Source organism: Zalophus californianus, chromosome 8 (assembly GCF_009762305.2).
Source record: "Zalophus californianus isolate mZalCal1 chromosome 8, mZalCal1.pri.v2, whole genome shotgun sequence".
In the NCBI taxonomy this organism is placed as follows: domain Eukaryota; kingdom Metazoa; phylum Chordata; class Mammalia; order Carnivora; family Otariidae; genus Zalophus; species Zalophus californianus.
Window position 1 is genome coordinate 81,073,237 of NC_045602.1, and position 20,080 is coordinate 81,093,316.

General features: G+C 40.4%; 1 protein-coding gene across 5 annotated transcripts in view; it reads right to left on the minus strand.

Moving 5' to 3' along the window:
• RFX8 (RFX family member 8, lacking RFX DNA binding domain) overlaps window positions 1-20,080 on the minus strand; it is a 251,754-nt gene that overhangs the window by 198,242 nt on the left and 33,432 nt on the right. For all 5 annotated transcript variants that reach the window (XM_027622412.2, XM_027622418.2, XM_027622415.2 and 2 more), the window contains exon 4: window positions 13,138-13,333. The gene's annotated coding sequence lies outside the window, so the exon portion shown is untranslated. The remainder of the gene's footprint in view (window positions 1-13,137; window positions 13,334-20,080) is intronic.

Here is a 20,080-nt window from a genome sequence, read left to right on the forward strand (position 1 = left end):
CTGCATTGGCCTGCCTTCCTTCCTCCTAACTGAGAGTCATCTGAGGGGATCTTTGATGGGATGGAGGCAGTCCAGCTCCCCCACCTTCACCCTGTTGTTTGGTTTTGTATTAACCTATGCCTCCACCTCAAATTCCCCGACTGCTGGCGAGGTTTTCAGAGGGGAAGGGAGGAAGCAGGATTTCTTAGTCTCCCACCATTCCTTTTCTTCTAAGTGGCAATGAGGGAGCCCGCTTCTTTCAGAACTTCTGTAGGGTCCAAATGCATGTGGTTCTTTTCTCTCCCTTTCCTGCCCAAGAACCAGTGATGCAGAGTGAAAATTGAGGGAGGTTTTAGAGAGAGGGACACATGGTCAGCAAAAAAAGAACAAGGGAAAAAACAGATTACAAAGCAGTATGTGTAATAGGATCCCATTCTTATATTTTTATATTTAAATAAATGTGGTTGTTACACTTTACCCATAGACATTTGAGAAAATATGTTTTGTAAAAAGGAAGACATACCTGGGTGGCTCAGTTGGCTGAGTGTCCAACTCTTGATTTTGGCTCAGTTCGTGATCTCAGGGTCTTGAGACTCAGCCCCGTGTTGGGATCTGTGCTCAGTGTGAAGTCTGCCCATCCCTCTCGCTCTGCTCCTCCCCCCACTTGCATGCTCTCTCTCTAAAATAAATAAAATATTTTAAAAATAATAAATAAATATAAATACATAAATACATAAATACATAAATACATAAATACATAAATAAATAAATAAAAGAAGACATACTTTCCAAAGATAATCACCAAAATGTTTTCAGTGGTTGTACCGGAGTAGTGAATCTTGGATGCAACTGTCTTAGTTTTTTAAAAATGTATTTTAGAGGCACCTGGCTGGCTCAGACAGTATAGCACATGACCCTTAATCTCAAGGTCTGAGTTCAAGCCCCAAGTTGGGCATGGAGCCTACTTAAAAAATAAAGAAATAAAAACTGTGTTTTAAAATTTTTTCTATGGTTAAGTGTTACTTGGGATGTATGTGTTTTCTATTGAGTTGGAACTTTAGAAGCATGTGACAAGTAGCCTTCACTCTTGTGCCCAGCTCCTCACCTCACACAATTCCCACTCTGGATACTTTTGGGAGAAACAGGAGGAACTAGATGCCACCCAGGGTCCTTTGCTTGTGGTCTACAGGCATGTGAGTGCCTTCCCTGGGCAGAAATTTGGTCAGAAACATACCACTTCCCCTTCGAGTGGGAATTCCAGGGCTAAGGTGGTGATGTGATTTGACCCAAGAGGGTGTAACAAGCCTGGACAAAAAGGGAATTGAGCAGAGCTCTCCTGATTCACCATCTTGTATGTTCACCACAGTGCTCTACTTCCTGGGGTTGCTTTTTGCCACACTTGGGGCCGGGTGTCAGCCCAGAGCTCACTAGTGGTTCCCTTCTTGGGACAATGTGAGGTAGGGACAGGGAATGGTGCCTCATACGGGGCCCTTCCACCCTGCCAGCTGATGCCCCCTCTCTGTTCCCCTTGCCCCCTACTTCAAAAGTGCATTGCCTGCCCTGTTCCTAACCTCTTCTCAACCTACTGCAACTTGCCCACCACAAGCTAGTATGTTGTTGGCATTCTAGAAACGCTGGTTGAGTGACCAGATCCTCACATGCTCTCTATTCTAACCCGATTCCATGTTGCCCTCACCTCTGCTTAGACACAGATCTCTTAGTAACTCTAGCCCCCTCTCACCCCTTTGCTGGAAATCCAGTCTAAGGGAACAGAAAGAATATCACTTCAAACAATACCTTATTTCTCTACCTCAACATTCCCCAGCTTCAGATAAAAGGAATGGGGGAGAAAATGCATGAACACAATGGAATCAAGCCAAGAATGTCTGAAAAGTGGGGCACCGTGTCCTATCTGTCCCTGACAACACCATCAGAACTGAAACCTGACTGGGTCCATTCTCTTGCCACTCATCTGGCCTGGACTCCTCTCCCTCCCACTGGCTCTGTCCCACCCTTCTCCATAAAGCCTTCTCAGCCCATGTGAGCCCACAAAAGCTACTTGTGACAGTGCTTTATTATGAATTCACTGTTCATCTGTTTATATCTTATCTCCTCCCAGATACAAAGCTCTTTGAGGACTGAAATCGTATTTCTGGATATAGCAAAGTGCCCTGGTCTTGGGACTGAGATCTGGGCAAAACGCCTGGCTCAACCCTGTGCTGGTTATAAGACCACAGGTAAGTTGCTTGAATTGCTTCGAGGCTTGGTTATCTCATCTGTCAGGCAATAATAATCTCTACCTCATAGGACTGGTGAAAAGATGAAATGAGACAATACATCTAAGAGTTCTGGTAATTTTTTTTTTTATTTTTTTTAAAGATTTTATTTATTTATTTGAGAGAGAGAGAATGAGACACAGAGAGCACAAGAGGAAAGAGGGTCAGAGGGAGAAGCAGACTCCCTGCTGAGCAGGGAGCCCGACGTGGGACTCGATCCCGGGACTCCAGGACCATGACCTGAGCCGAAGGCAGTCGCTCAACCGACTGAGCCACCCAGGCGCCCAGAGTTCTGGTAATTTAGTTATTTTCCCAACATTTAACATCTTGCCATCCTTCCCAATACCTAGTGCAAGGCCTTTCATGTAAATGTTCAATAAACATTTTACTGACTGATTGATAGACGGTGAGTTACACTCTATTCCTTCCTGAATCTCCTCTGTGTATCTCAGAGGTTGGCCCATAGGAATATACTATACTATACTTGGATAGCCACAAGAAATTAGAGGTGAGGGGCGCCTGGGTGGCTCAGTCATTAAGCAGTCTGACTTCAGCTCTGGTCATGGTCCCAGGATCCTAGGATCGAGCCCCGCATCAGGCTCCCTGCTCAGCGGGGAGCCTGCTTCTCCCTCTCCCACTCCCCCTGCTTGTGTCCCTTCTCTCACTGTGTCTCTCTCTGTCAAATGAATAAATAAAATCTTAAAAAAAAAGAAATTAGAGGTAAGTATTATGGATTTTTATTTCAAAATCCATCTATAAAATAGTCTAAGTATCTTTTTGTTTCATAAGTTTCCTACACCCAGAGAAAAATAACATATTTGAGAAAAAGTCTATGCCAACCAGTCCTAATGGAGTAGGACTTGTATGAGCAATTAGTATTCTCTTCCACAAAAGAGCTTTAATGTTATCTGTCCATTAGAAAGTAGGTGTAAGGGTCAGGGATTTGGCCAGAAATAAATGGTATACTTAAAAGGGGTAACTAAAAAGATTTTGTTAAGTTTGTTTGTTCGTTTTTTTTTTTTTTTTTTTTTACAAAGGGTTGTGAGAGACCAAAAAGGAATGGTGAAATATTCCGTGTTACAACAATGGGGATCTTATGTTCTCCTAGATCTAAAGGTGCAAAGGGAAGGAAAAGTTACTGGTAACAGAAAGAGCTACCCATTACAGAAGGCCACCTGACATATGCTGAGGTCTCCACTAGAGGAACACAGATCTGCAGAAAGGGAGCTGGTGGAACCAATACCCCAACTTTCCTTTCAGCCTGTCCTCCAATATCCTACTGGGGCTTCAACCCAGCCAAAAGCCAAAGGGCAAGGGGCTATGTTGGTAGCCCATTGAGGTTAGCCCCCTGAACACAGAGTTGGGTGGATAGTGGATCTTAAAGGCAAATTGAGAATATCCAGCATGATAGGAAAAGAGAAAGAGAAGTCAAGGGAAATTACAGTAAATAAAAATAACAACAATGGATGTTAAAAATAAATCCAAATAACTAATTTTAGTAATCACAATAAATGTAAATAGATGAAAGAGATTCTTAGATTGGAAAGGCAAAAAGACAGTCCACCACAATTTCGATTTAAAGGAGACATATCTTGTAACCTATAATGGTAGAAACATTAGATTGGCAACAGACCTATCCACAGAGACCTGGCAGGCCAGAAAGGACTGGCATGATATCTTCAGAGCACTAAACGAGAAAAATATGCAGCCAAGAATACTATATCCAGCTAGGCTCTCATTGAAAATAGAAGGAGAGATAAAAAGCTTCCAGGACAAACAAAAACTAAAGGAATTTGCAAACATGAAACCAGCCCTCCAAGAAATATTGAAAGGGGTCCTCTAAGCAGAGAGAGCCTAAAAGCAGCATAGACCAGAAAGGAACACAGACAATATACAGTCACAGTCACCTTACAGGCAATACAATGGCACTAAATTCATATCTTTCAATAATTACCCTGAATGTAAATGGGCTAAATGCCCCAATTAAAAGACACAGGCTATCAGACTGGATTAAAAAACAAGACCCATCGATATGCTGTCTGCAAGAGACTCATTTTAGACACAAAGACACCCTAGATTGAAAGTGAGGGGGTGGAAAACCATTTACCATGCTAATGGACACCAAAAGAAAGCTGGGGTGGCAATCCTTCTATCAGACAAATTAGATTGTAAACCAAAGACTGTAGTAAGAGATGAGGAAGGACACTATATCCTACTTAAAGGGTCTATCCAACAAGAAGATCTAACAATTGTAAATATCTATGCCCCTAACATGGGAGCAGTCAATTACATAAGCCAATTAATAACAAAAGCAAAGAAACACATTGACAACAATACAATAATAGTGGGGGACTTTAACACCCCCCTGACTGAAATGGATAGATCATCTAAGCAAAAGATCAACAAGGAAATAAAGACTTTAAATGACACACTGGACCAAATGGACTTCACAGACATATTCAGAACATTCCATCCCAAAGCAATGGAATACACATTCTTCTCTAGTGCCCATGGAACATTCTCCAGAATAGATCACATCCTAGGTCACAAATCAGGTCTCAACCGGTACCAAAAGACTGGGATTATTCCCTGCATATTTTCAGACCACAATGCTTTGAAACTAGAACTCAATCACAAGAGGAAAGTCAGAAAGAACTCAAATACATGGAGGCTAAAGAGCATCCTACTGAAGAATGAATGGGTCGACCAGGAAATTAAAGAAGAATTTAAAAAATTCATGGAAACCAATGAAAATAAAAACACAAAATCTTTGGGATGCAGCAAAGGCAGTCTAAGAGGAAAGTATATAGCAATACAAGCCTTTCTCAAGAAACAAGAAAGGTCTCAAATACACAACGTAACCCTACACCTGAAGGAGCTGGAGAAAAAACAGCAAATAAGGCCTAAACCCAGCAGGAGAAGAGAAATAATAAAGATCAGAGCAGAAATCAATGAAATAGAAACCAAAAGAACAGTAGAACAGATCAACGAAACTAGGAGCTGGTTCTTTGAAAGAATTAACATTGATAAACCCCTGGCCAGACTTATCAAAAAGAAAAGAGAAATGACCCAAATCAACAAAAGCATGAATGAAAGAGGAGAGATCACAACCAACACGAAAGAAATACAAACAATTATAAGAACATAGTATGAGCAACTATATGCCAGCAAATTCGATAACCTGGAAGGAATGGATGCATTCCTAGAGATGTATCAACTACCAAAACTGGACCAGGAAGAAATAGAAAACCTGAACAGACCTATAACCACTAAGGAAATTGAAGCAGTCATCCAAAATCTCCCAACAAACAAAAGCCCAGGGCCAGATGGCTTCCCAGGGGAATTCTACCAAACATTTAAAGAGGAATTAATACCTATTCTCCTGAAACTGTTCCAAAAAATAGAAATGGAAGGAAAACTTCCAAACTCATTTTATGAGGCCACCATTACCTTGATCTCCAAACCAGACAAAGACCCCATCAAAAAGGAGAATTACAGGCCAATATCCTTGATGAACATGGATGCAAAAATTCTCACCAAAATACTAGCCAATAGGATCCAACAGTACATTAAAAGGATTATTCACCATGACCAAGTGGGATTTATCCCTGGGCTGCAAGGTTGGCTCAACATCCACAAATCAATCAACGTGATACAATATATTAACAAAAGAAAGAACAAGATTCATATGATCCTCTCAATAGATGCAGAAAAAGCATTTGACAAAGTACAGCATCCTTTCTTGATCAAAACTCTTCAGAGTATAGGGATAGAGGGTACCTACCTCAATATCATAAAAGCCATCTATGAGAAACCTACAGCGAATATCATTCTCAATGGGGAAAAGCTGAGAGCTTTCCCCCTAAGGTCAGGAACGTGACAGGGATGTCCACTATCACCACTGCTATTCAACATAGTATTAGAAGTCCTAGCCACAGCAATCAGACAACAAAAAGAAATCAAAGGCATCCAAATCGGCCAAGAGGAAGTCAAACTCTCACTCTTTGCAGATGATATGATACTGTATGTGGAAAACCCAAAAGACTCCACCCCAAAACTGCTAGAACTCATACAGGAATTCAGTCAAGTGGCAGGATATAAAATCAATGCACAGGAATCGGTGGCATTCCTATACACCAACAACAAGACAGAAGAGAGAGAAATTAAGGAGTCTATCCCATTTACAATGGCACCCAAAACCATAAGATACCTAGCAATAAATCTAACCAAAGAGGCAAAGGATCTGTACTCAGAAAACTATAAAGTACTCATGAAAGAAATTGAGGAAGACACAAAGAAATGGAAAAACGTTCCATGCTCTTGGATTGGAAGAACAAATATTGTGAAGATGTCAATGCTACCTAGAGCAATCTACACATTCAATGCAATCCCCATCAAAATATCATCCACTTTTTTCAAAGAAATGGAACAAATCATCCTAAAATTTATATGAAACCAGAAAAGACCCCGAATAGCCAGAGGAATGTTGAAAAAGAAAAGCAAAGATGGCAGCATCACAATTCCGGACTTCCAGCTCTATTACAAAGCTGTCATCCTCAAGACAGTATGGTACTGGCACAAAAACAGACACATAGATTGATGGAACAGAATAGAGAGCCCAGAAATGGACCCTCAACTCTATGGGCGACTCATCTTTGACAAAGCAGGAAAGAATGTCCAATGGAAAAAAGACAGTCTCCTCAACAAATGGGAAACAGTTGGGAAAATTGGACAGCCACATGCAGAAGAATGAAACTGGACCATTTCCTTACACCACACACAAAAATAGACTCCAAATGGTTGAAAGACCTCAATGTGAGACAGGAGTCCATCAAAATCCTAAAGGAGATCACAGGCAGCAACCTCTTCGACCTCAGCCGCAGCAACTTCTTCCTAGAAACATCGCCAAGGCAAGGGAAGCAAGGGCAAAAAGGAACTATTGGGATTTCATCAAGATAAAAAGCTTTTGCACAGCAAAAGAAACAGTCTACAAAACCAAAGACAAACGACAGAATGGGAGAAGATATTTGCAAATGACATACCAGATAAAGGGCTAGTATCCAAAATCTATAAAGAACTTCTCAAACTCAACACCCAAAGAACAAATATCCAGTCAAGAAATGGGCAGAAGACATGAACAGACATTTTTCCAAAGAAGACATCCAGATGGCCAACAGACACATGAAAAAGTGCTCAACATCGCTCGGCATCAGGGAAATCCAAATCAAAACCTCAATGAGATACCACCTCACGCCAGTCAGAATGGCTAAAATTAACAAGTCAGGAAACGACAGGTGTTGGCGGGGATGTGGAGAAAGGGGAACCCTCCTACACTGTTTGTGGGAATGCAAGCTGGTGCAACCACTCTGGAAAACAGTATGGAGGTTCCTCAAAAAGCTTAAAATAGAGCTACCATATGATCCAGCAATTGTACTACTGGGTATTTACCCCAAAGTTACAAATGTAGGGATCCAAAGGGGTACATGCACCCCAATGTTTACAGCAGCAATGTCCACAATAGCGAAACTGTGGAAAGAGCCAAGGTGTCCTTCGACAGATGAATGGATAAAGAAGATGTGGTATATATAGACAATGGAATATTATGCAGCCATCAAAAGGAATGAGATCTTGCCATTTGCAACGACATGGATGGAACTGGAGCGTATTATGCTGAGTGAAATAAGTCAATCAGAGAAAGACATGTATCATATGGCGTCATTGATATGAGGAATTCTTAATCTCAGGAAACAAACTGAGGGTTGCTGGAGTGGTGGGGGGGTGGGACGGATGGGGTGGCTGAGTGATAGACATTGGGGAGGGTATGTGCTATGGTGAGCGCTGTGAATTGTGCAAGACTGCTGAATCAGATCTGTACCTCTGAAACAAATAATGCAATATATGTTAAGGAAAAAAAAAAGAAGATAGCAGGAGGAGAAGAATGAAGGGGAGTAAATCGGAGGGCGAGGTGAACCTTGAGAGACGATGGACTCTGAAAAACAAACTTAGGGTTCTAGAGGGGAGGGGTGTGGCGGGATGGGTTAGCCTGGTGATGGGTATTAAAGAGGGCATGTTCTGCATGGAGCAGTGGGTGTTATGCACAAACGATGAATCATGGAACACTACATCAAAAACTAATGATGTAATGTATGGTGATTAACGTAACATTAAAAAAATTTAAGGGGAAAAAAAAAGCAGCTGGTCTCAGTTACAGCCACGTTCCTCCAGACTTAGGACATTTAAAGGTTCCAGAGGCTAGAAAAAGATAAAAAGCTTCCCAAATCTTCTACAAAGCTAATATGAACCTGACTGGACAAGACTCAAATAATAAATAATAAATAAACTATAAAGAAACATCATTTAAAAATATAGATGCAAAAATCCTGAAAGAAGAGTACGAACAAAATACTAACATGAAATTTACCAGTGTATTTAAAAATTAATTCTAAAGTATTTGGCTAAGTAGGGCTTATTCCAGAAATACAAGCCTAGTTCAATATTAAGAAATCTATTATTAGAATTCAACATTTACAATTTAAAGAAAAAAATAATTGTTTCAAATGTAAAACAATATTTGGTTTAAATTTCAACATCCCTTTTGAGCAAATTAAAGAAAGAAAGAAATTTCCTCAGTAAACATTATTCATAATGGTGAGTTAATAGTATTCCCTTTAAAAAGCCAGGAAGATACAGGGATACTACTATTTAACATCATGCTGGATATTCCACTAAACGAATCCAGGAAAAGAAGGAAGAGATAGAGATACCAAGAACAAAAGAGGAAAAACTGTCTTGGTTTGTAGGCGGTATGATAGTCTATCTAGAAAATCCCAGAGAATCAGCAGAAAAACTATTAAAATAGAAAAAGGGTTTGGTAAGAGCAATACACAAAAATCCACAGTTTCCTGTATAAAAACGTTAAGCAATTTAAAAATCCATGGGAAGGAAACTTTCACATTAGCAACAACAAAAGCCTTAGAATTGACTAACAACGAAATGAAAACAAGAATAATACTTTTTAAAAAGTAAAAAATAAACACCTAAATAAGTGGCAGCAAATCTTGTTCTTAAATCAAGAGACTCGATATTTTTAAGATGTCAGTGTTCTCATTTGTCTACATTCAAAATAATTCCAAAAAAATTTCAAGCTGGATATTTAGGTGAAACTTGGCAAACTGATGCTGAAGTGCATCAGGAAGAGGAAACAACAAGAATAAACAAAATATTGAAAAATCAGGACAATGAAAGGGGAATTTCCCTGTTTGATGGCAAAATAGACTGCAAAACTATAACATTTAAGGTAGGATGACAGTCATTTAGGGCTAAATAGAAAAACATCTATTTATACTTGGGAATTTATTGTAGGACCAAAGTGACATTTCAAAATGGGGGAGAGGGGGAATGATAAAGACATTTGCTATCCATTGGAGAAAATAAACTTCGATCACAACCTTACATCATACACAAAAATTTCAGATGAGTTAAAGAAAGTTTTAAATAAGAACTCTGAGTTTATTAGAAGAAAATAATGAAGAATATTTGTATCATCAACTACAAGGACAGACTTCCTAAGCAATTCAAAAGACCAGATGTGCTCCCTGAGGTCAGGTGGCAGCCCCTGGCAGGGCCAAGACCTAGCACTGGGGGCAGACCTGGAGGGACCTCCCTGGCTTTGTTCAAGACTCCGCCCCTGACCCAGGCAGTGGGAGCATTTCAGGATGCACACTCGCCCAAGTGTGCTCACTCCAGTCACTTCTAAGCCCTGTTTCCATAGCCTGAAAGCCCAAGGGACCTATACCATTTATCTCAGACCTCTGGGAGAAAGGTAAAACCAGACTGAATCAAGAGTTCGGTGGCTTATAAAAATTAGTGGTCCACAGCATATTATTATAGCAAGCACTAACCAGTAGAACTTTCTGTGATGATGGAATTATTCTCTATCTTCACTATCCAGTTCTGTAGCCATTAGCCACATGTGGCTGGTAAACACTTGAAATGCAGCTAGTATAACAGAGGAACTGAATGTTTTATTTCAGTTAAGCTTAAATATAAATAGCCACATGTGACTAGTGGTTAATGTAGGTTTTAACCTACGCTAGTATCAACCTAAACTTGCTGGGACTTCAATATGGGCCAAGAGAGAGATGAGCGGAGGCCAGAATTATTGGAGCTGGAACCAGGAGAGCCTGCAAAGAAGCTGTATTAGCTCCCAGAACAAATTACCACAAATTCAGTAGCTTAAAACAACACAAATTTATTATCTTACAGTTCTGGAGGTCAAAAGTCCCAATCAGTCTTATTAGGCTAAAGTTAAGGTGTAGGCAGGACTGGATCCTTCTGGAGAATCTAGGGGAGAATCCATTCCTTTCCTTTTCCAGCTTCTAGAGGCTGCCTCCATTCTTTGGTTCATGGTCCCTTCCCTCCATCATCAAATCCAACAATTTAGCACCTTCAAAATTTCTCTTTCTCTCTGATGTCTGCCTCTGTCATCACATCATCTTCTCTGACTCTGATCCTTCTGCCTCCCTCTTATAAGGACTCTTGTGATTACATTGGGTCCATTGAGATAATCCAGAATAAAATCCTCTGTCTCAGATTCCTTAATTCGATCACATCTGCGAAGTCTTTTGCCATGTGAGGTCATATATTCACAGGTTCCAGGAATGAGGATAAGGACATTTTTGGGGAGCCACCATGGTGGATGACCAACATTTTCCATCACATAAGATCTAGGCTATGATATCACCCCTGGAAGCTCTGCTGGAGGTGGCCTCGGCCACAGAAGCCTCTCTGTGTTAGAGCACTTTTCACCTTCATGCTGACCATGGCATCTTGGATTCAGCTCATGGAGGAGAAGGCTATTAGGCCCAGCAGAGAGAATCAGGGCCCCCACCAGAGGCACTGAGGTAGGGGCAGAGCTCCATTTCTTGGGGGGTGATGGCCTGGCTGAAGCCTGGGGACAGGGGAGGAGGGGGTAGCATGGGGAAGGTGGGGGTGTCAGTGAGTGGAAGCCTGCACATTATATTCTGGACATTGGAGAGGTATTGACTGTTTTTTGAGCCAGGAAGTTATATAAACAGAGCAATGTTTAAAGAAGATTAAGCTGGAAGTTGTATGCAAGTGGGGCCAGGGGGAGGGAGTGGGAAACTGGTGAATAAATACAGGCATGTAATGATTAGTTTCAGAGGGAGCAGTGGGAATGGAGAGAGAAGAAAATATGTGCAAGAAACATTCTGTCAAACAGAAAAATACACTAAAAATAGCGCTGCTGAGCTAAATCAAAAATGGCAGCAACATCTTAAATCATTTTGAAAAAAAATTGTTTCAGGTTTATGCTTTCAAAGAATTTGTGTAATTGTAGACTCTGTTAAATGGTTTTATTAATGCCCCCGGCTGCCATCATACAATATACATTTAGCAGGTATACAATGAAATCTTATTATATACAATAAGTGTTGGGTTTTTTTAAGATTTTATTTATTTATTTGACAGAGACAGAGAGAGAGAGCACAGATAGGCAGAGTGGCAGGCAGAGGGAGAGGGAGAAGCAGGCTTCCCGCTGAGCAGGGAGCCCAACGCAGGGCTCGATCCCAGGACCCTGGAATCATGACGTGAGCCAAAGGCAGCCGATTAACCGACTGAGCCACCCAGGTGCCCCTCAGTAAGTGTTTTTTGAATCATTAAAAAAAATCACTCAGGTATTTGAAAGAGCATAATGTCATAGATATTTAAATTAGCACATATAAAACATGTGGCTCAGGAGTGCTCCTCCAGTCATAAGCAACAGATAGATGTATTTTAACCATAGGAAGTTTTGACATTTACTACATTTCACCTTTTAAAAAAAATGAACCCTTCTTTAACTTACCAGATGGCCCCTCTCTCTATGGCTTGCCTGCCATCTGGAATTTGTTTTGATAAATCCAAACATTAGGGATATGTTATCTTCCCAGCTAAATATAACATGTAGTTCATTCGCCTGGCAACCTATGCATTTCTTTCACACACTAAATCCTGTAGCTATAGCATGCATCCTGGTTACTGCGTATAAACTGCCAAAGAGAAATCAATCTGCCTTTAGTGACCCGTACAACAACTTTGAAGGAGGAACCAGAGATAGGTGGAAGTCCTTAAATAAGCCGAGATGCCACCCTGGGGACTTGTGGGTGGCTGTGTCCGGTGGGATCAGAGGTTTTTATATGCATCACATCCTGTGTTACTCAATGTGCTCATGTCTCTGGACACCAAAGATTTCCAGAAGCCCATATCTTTTTTCTTTTCTTTAGAAAATTCTCATTTTTAGGTTATATGCATACATTAAAAAGTGAAATCACTTTTAAAAATAAAAAGTGAAATCATTTTATAAGCTTGTAACAAAAGCAGGAGCCCCGATGCCAGCCTCCTCACCCTTGATTACCACTTTAAGAGGTTCCCAGTTCCAATTAGTTTAGCTGTTTATTTTTTATTTTTGCCTCCATATTTTTAAAATAACTTGCATATGGTCCTATTTATTTTTCGACTTTGATTTTATCTTTTGTCTCTCTTCTGTGGAAGAGAAGAATTAGCTCACATACATTACACTTTCCCTCCCCATATAAATATATTCTGCTTTTGTATGCAGTACAAATTAGTATCTAGTATTTATATTATTATGACTTTGGAAATATTACTGGAAGCTTAGTCATGTAATATACTATAATTTTTTTTCTTTCTTGTTCAGTCTTTTTTGTTTGTTTGTTTTGCTTTCTTAAGAGAAGAACAGCCTTAATTTTTCTATTTAGATTTCATGTGCCAATCACTAATCTCCCAGAATGTAAATTGCCTCTCAATATGTTTAAATATGATAGGTAATTTATCAATTTCATTTTCCCCCGTGGGGCCATACCTCCTGTAACCCTTTATCCTCCTGTTTCAACTTGAACTGGTAGCACTCCAGGCCTGCTTCTCTGAAGTCACACAGGATGTCCCCATCAGCATGGGACAGACACCCTTCTCTCTCAGCTGAGTTCGAGTACCTATTCCTGGATCCCATCTTTGCTTCTGTTTAGATCACTTCCTCATTTCGGTAGAGCACAGCATTCCTTAACAAACAAACAAACAAAAATAACAACAACAAAAACTATGGGAGTTGAAAAGTAAGACTAAGTTTTACAAATTTTATTCTACTCTCACCCTCCACTGCAGTTTGGTAGAATTTTGATTTTGAAATAATTTCCCATAGAATTTCAAAGGTGTATTATTATCCTTGTCACTTAGGAGGAGTCTGAGCCTCTCTGATTCCTAATCTGTTCCTAAGGTTTCGACTGTGTCTTTTTTTTTTAATTTTTTTTTTTATCATTGACAACCTTTAAGATATTCTGTTGTCCTTGCTGTTCTGAAATTTCACGTGGCCTTTGCATTGCTGCTCCTCCATTGCTCTGGGCACTTGGTGAACCCTCCCCATCTGTATATGCACATCCTTCCCTTCCAGGAAACTGTTTCCTGTGACTGGTTTATTTCCTTTCCTTGCTTTTTCTGTTTGTTCATTCTCAAATGCCCTTCCAGATATCAGACCATCTTGATTTATTCACTAATATTTAAAATTTTTTCCAACTTTTTAAATTTTTCTCTCTGTTCTATGACTGTGATATAGATGACTACCATTCTTTTCTAACCCTTTTATTGAATTCTACGTATTTTTAATTCCTGAGGACTCCCTTCTTAAAAATTTCTTTTATAACCTCTTGTTCTTGTCTCTTGGATGCAATATCTTTACTTATCTCTGTAAGGATATTAATTATATATGTTTTCTTCTGTTCTTTGCCTATTTCTCCCTACCTCCCACCCCCAATTCCTTTTGTTTTGACCCTTGTAGTTCATATTAGACTTTCTCAAGTCTGGTGACCCATTTACAATTGAGAGTGGAAATTCTGTGTGGGATTGTGATGCTTATTGATTGCTAGGCTTCATTATTGGGTCATCTGACAGATGTTTTATTGGGAAATCTCCAAATGTAAAGAGTAGGAGGAAGTCCTCCTTTTCCTCCTGGGAGACACAAGCCTGGCTGTCTGTGTCCTTGGAGTCAGATTGGAGAAGGGATAAGAGATGTCACTCTCCCAAGAGTTGACCTTCACTTAATTCCCTTTTTTCAGTATGGTAACACCATTCTCCACCATTCCTGCTGTCCTTAGGGCCAGAATCTCTCTAGCTCCTCCTCCCCAGAGAGTGAAGGTTGGGACAATTGCCTAGTTGCTTAGGATAGAGGGGAAATTCAAGTGTAACTAGTTCTGAAAGTGACTTTAAACTATATATACCTGTTTTTAGTCTCACTCGGACTCCCACTTTGAAAGGTACTATTGCCTCTAGTTCTTGAGTCTTTCTAGCTTTTTTTTTTAAAGATTTTATTTATTTATTTGATGGTGGGAGAGATAGCAAGAGCAGAAACACAAGCAGGGGGAGTGGGAGAGGGAGAAGCAGGCTTCCCGCAGAGCAGGGAGCAGGATGCGGGGCTCGATCCCAGGACCCTGGGATCATGACCTGAGCCAAAGGCAGACGCTTAATGACTGAGCCACCCAGGTTGCCCCTCTTTCTAGCTTTCTGCTGGAAGTCAGTCTACCTCTGAATTTCTTCCTCTGCTAGCTTAGATTTTAGCTTTCTCAAGGGTACAAAATGTGTCAGCAAAAGCCCATCTGATTTCCAGGCTCCAAAATTCTGTTACTGTCATTTCCTCTCTTGTTCAGTGTCCTTGTAGGTTTGTTTGCTTCTCTTTCTTTCTTTCTTTCTTTCATTTTCTTTCTTTCTCTCTTTCTCTCTCTCTTTCTTTCTCTATTTCTTTCTTTTAGACTCATGTCTGTTATTTTGTGGAAGATTTGGGAGAGAATAGAAACAAATACATGACTCAGTCTACCATACTTAACTAGATATTCCTCTAGAGGCCTTTCTAAATGAATCAGGAATCTTGGTAATGAGAGAGGTCTTCAAACGTGGACGTAAAATGACAGGAAAAACCACCTTGGATGTGAATGAATGAGGGGTGGTATGATGGTCACATCACAAAGGTGTTCAGTCTTCAGCACTCACAATCTGCAGGGTGCCAACTAGGGTTGAGTTGGGGGTTTGCAGAGGGAATGCCAAAGTAGTATATGGAAAGAATTCTGATTCTAGGTCAAATTTCTTCTTGTTACTAACTAGTTTATTAACCTCATTGACTCCAAATTTGTTGCAAATGGAAGAAAGAGAAAGAAATGTTGCTTCCATTTTCTTTTTACTTCTTTCATTCTTAACAGCATAGGTTCACAGATGAGTGGGTGGGACATCCTTGTGTATATATTGGGGAAATTGTTACTATAACATTGCTCAGGAAGACACAGAGTAGTTAAAATGTGGGGCAGCTAAAAATTTCCATGAGTTGTGAACTGTAAAACTGTATTTCCATAACTTCTTGCAAATAATTTTATCCAAGTTTATCAAAACTCTTTATAAACAGGGGCTCCTGGGTGGTGGTGTCAATTGAGCATCTGACTCTTGATTTCAGCTCAGGTCATGATCTCAGGGTCATGAGATCGAGCCCTGTGTCTCATTGTAGAGTCCGCTTGGGATTCTCTCTCTCTCTTTCCCTCTGCCCCTCCCCTCACCCCTCTCCCTGCTCACACACATGCTCTCTTTCTTTCTCTCTCACTCTCTCAAATAAATAAATTAATAAAATCTTTTTAAAATCATCTTTATAAACAAAGTACACATATTGACTTTCTTATTTGGTATGGGTAGATCTGAACATGAAGGCTTTCGTGTGTGTGATTATTCTAACAGGGAAGGGGCTTGAGCTCTAGGTCTTTTAGAGTCTAAGGCAGGATGTCATCTGAATTCTCACAAAATAAAGGAGAGAGAGAGAAGAGACTAGAGAATGGATTTTTAAATGATACTGGGGTAACAATCATGTTCATAGTGATTTCATTTATAGTAGCCCCAAACTGGAAACAACCCAGATATCCATCACAAAAGAAAAATGAATAAACGAAACATCCATACAATACTACTCAGAAGTAAAAAGAAATGAACAATTAATACAGGCAACAGCATGAACTAACCTCAAAAGCATTATGCAGCACAAAAGAAGTTAGACACAAAATAACACACAAGATACAATTCTTTTCATATGAAGTTCTAATCTATGGATATAGGATCAAAACCAAGGTTGCCTATGGAGGCAGGGAGTGGCGATTGAGAAGGGGCATGAAGGAAGTTTCTGGGGTAACATATATGGTCTATACTTGGATTAGAGTGATTACACAAGCGTATATATTTATCAAAATCACTGAATTTCTACTTAAGATCTGTGCATTTCACTCTATGTAAGTTTTGCCTCAGTACTTTTTTTTTTAACTAAAATGAAGTAGCAAATCTTTCAAAATGTCTCCAGAATGCTCGTGCTGCTTCTCCCCAGACTTCACAAGTACCAGGATTGTAGTCCTTTCTCTGGAACAAGGAAGTTTACTGTGGGAAATCTTCTGCTAGAACATATGTAACCCTGCCTGTTTCCAGCTAATTTTTATTCACTCCTCTAAGACCAGTTCAGGAATGAACTGCGTCACTCCCTCTCTGCCTAGGGTAACACTCCCCAAGTGCAAGCCACCAGGCCCTCTTTTCATGCATTTAATTATCTCTTTAGTGCCTTGTAGTGATGTTATTTTTCTGGTGTGAATCTGTCTGCTGTTCTAGATCTTAAGCTTTCTGCTGTCCAGACGTACATTTGTTGCTTTCTTGAATTCCTCCACAACAGTTTCTGACTGTTCAGAGTGAAGATTCAGTAAATGTTGGTTGGCTTAAAAACACAATGGTTGTATGAGATGGAGGGGAGTGCTTGGGCCCTAGAATTAGAAAAGTAAGGGTGAAAATCCTAGATATGTAAACTCAGCCAAGTTAACCTTACAGAGTTTCTGTTTTTTTTCATGTCCAAAAATCAGATATTAAAATCTACTTCACAAGGTAGTTGGTAAAAGAGAGAGAGAGAGAAATAGTATCTGTAGATACTGCCACCGTGCCTGGCTCTCAGTAGCTATTAATAAATGTTATTATTTTTATTAACGAATAATTTTAAAGGGACAGGTTCCTGAAATAGGGTACTACCCCACTAGAATATTTCCAGCTTGGCTTCCCTGCCACCTCGTTTCTGGGGTTCCTGACATTTGCGAGGGGATGGGGGAGTGCCCTTGGAGACAGCAAGGGATGTAGGTAGCTCCCAACTGTGGCCTGTACCTCTGGACGTCCCCATAATAGCAACTTGGAGGCACAACTGCTCTGCCTTGGGCCACTCCATTTCTCCTTCATCTTGCCTAAGGTAATGATTCATGTCTCCAAGTTTATCACTTGAATTTCTTCCTTTCTTTCTTTCTCTTCTAGATCTTTAAGTCATGTGATAGAAATAGGGCTTCTTTAAATCATTTCTGTAATATGACCTGGCTGGATGACATTATGGAGTCAGCTAATAAAGATTATCTTTAAAAAGAGTCCCAAGACACTTAATAAGCATTAGTCAAATATAATGATGTTGTCTTCTTACATGTCACCTGCAGGTCCCATGTCACACCCCTTCCCAGGTAGTATATATAGGATTTAGTAAGTGTTGATGCTCAAAAAGTCCCTGCTGAATTGACTCAGCTAATGCTACCCGAGAGTAAATATTTTCCTGTGGCATGCTCAACACCCCACAGACATGGATCCTCATCTACTTTGAGATCCCGTGTTAATGGGACTTCCTGCTATCTTGGCAGACTTGCTGTCTTTGCCAAACTGAGGAAGTGCTGTCTTGAACTAAATACAATAGTAGTTAGGTGCAGTGCAGAAATAATGATTTTGATTGCTGACTTAAGTTTAAACTTTTGGTTGATTTAATGATTTTGCTACATAGACCACTCAGAGTTTTGACTCTTGCAGTTGCTTCTTTGCTTCTCTGCCATCACTTTGTCCTAGAGCACCAAGCACTAGTAGTTATGAATAACATTGGCTGGGCTCTGGAGCCAGGCGTAACTGGGTTTAAACCTTGGCTCTGCCACTTACCAGCTGTGTGACCTCAGGCAAATTACCTAACTTTTCTGAACATCAGTTTACTCATCTGCAAATACCTACGTAACTGGGTCATTGTGCAGATTGGAAGTTATATACATACTGGCACAGCACAGAACACATGGAAGGCCCTGAGTACATGATAGATGTAATGATTTGACAAAATAATAATTTCCACCATTTTAATGGGGATGACAACAAACCAGTTGTTAGTGGCTCATTTGCACATCCTATGCCCAGAGAAGCTTTACAGAGTACAAAATTACTTTACCATAACATGAGGAATCTACCATGTAGTACTGTATGGTACTGTATAGAGGTAGGTAATATATAAACTTACATTGTTATCCTTGAACCTAGCTTGATACAACATAAGATATACATCTGTGTCCTGTTGGTTCTGGCCTGCTTTGCATGCAAGAGTCTATTTTTTTTTTAAAGATTTTATTTATTTATTTGAGAGAGAGAACGAGAGGTAGAGAGCACGAGAGGGAAGAGGGTCAGAGGGAGAGGCAGACTCCCCGCCGAGCAGGGAGCCCAATGCAGGACTCGATCCTGGGACTCCAGGATCATGACCTGAGCCGAAGGCAGTCGCTTAACCAATTGAGCCACCCAGGCGCCCCTTAAATCTCCTCTTGAAGGTTAAAATCCTTTCCTGGTAGGACCCTGTACTACCCTTTAGAATTAGGTGAGGTCTGCCTTCTGCACAGTGCCAGACTCCAGCTCAGGCAATGAATGCACCTTTCACTCTCTGATGGAGTTCCCTTCACTAGGCCCTTTGAGTTTGCTCCCACTCCTGTGACCTCAGGTAAATCATCTCTTCTTCCCTGGTCTGTCTCCTCATCCTTGAATGCCATGGTTGGGGCAGCCAGATGATCCCAAGGTGAGCAATCTGAGAAGCAACATGAACTCCAGCACTTGTGCCCCTGGTGCTTGGTTTCCCATAGGAGGAGATACGTTTACATAAAGAAGAACCTGCTTAATGAGGTTCTGTCTTTCCTCTGAAGTACTCTTACTGCTCCCAATTACTCTCTCCCTTCTCAAATGAAATCAAATCACCCTTTTTTTCCGATTCTTATTTTGTCAGCAAGCTCTTTCCCCCACTTTACTGGGCCCTGATCCATAATTGGCCTTGTTCTCCCATAATACATTTCCTCTTGTCTTTTGCCTGCCAGCCCAATCTTGGACCATCAGGAATTTAATACTGGAAATTCTATTCCTAACATACATTTGTCTAGCTTTTTGTCTTTCTAAAGCCTCTTTTGTATTTATCATCTTATTTGATCCTTGCAACAACTCTACACAGTAAGATGCTTTCCTACAATTGGCAGATGTAGAAACTGGGGTTTGGGAAGAGTGGGTCTAAAGCTCAGTAGCCAATAGGTGATAGAACCCAGGTTAAAACCTGCATTTTGACACTTGCCACTTTTAAGATCTTCAACACCCACCTTTCTATATTCTGTCAATACATTTAGGGCTTAGGATAATTTTTTTCCCCTTGTGTAACAATATGCTTAGGGCTTTGGATACTTCTTTCCACATGTAAAGTTTGACTATTGCAATAAAAATAGCTCATCAAATAGGGGTGAAGAGGTATAAGAATTTGTCTTCTCAAAATGCTGACTTAAGTTTGTGGACATTGAGAGCAGGGAGGGACCTTGGAAATTAGCATGTCCAACCCTGCACATTATGTAGATGAGTCAGTAAGCATCTGCAGGAAGTGTGTCTCGCCCTATGTCACAGATCAAGTTCAACTGCTACCAGCAGGGCTTTTGGGAAATGGGGGA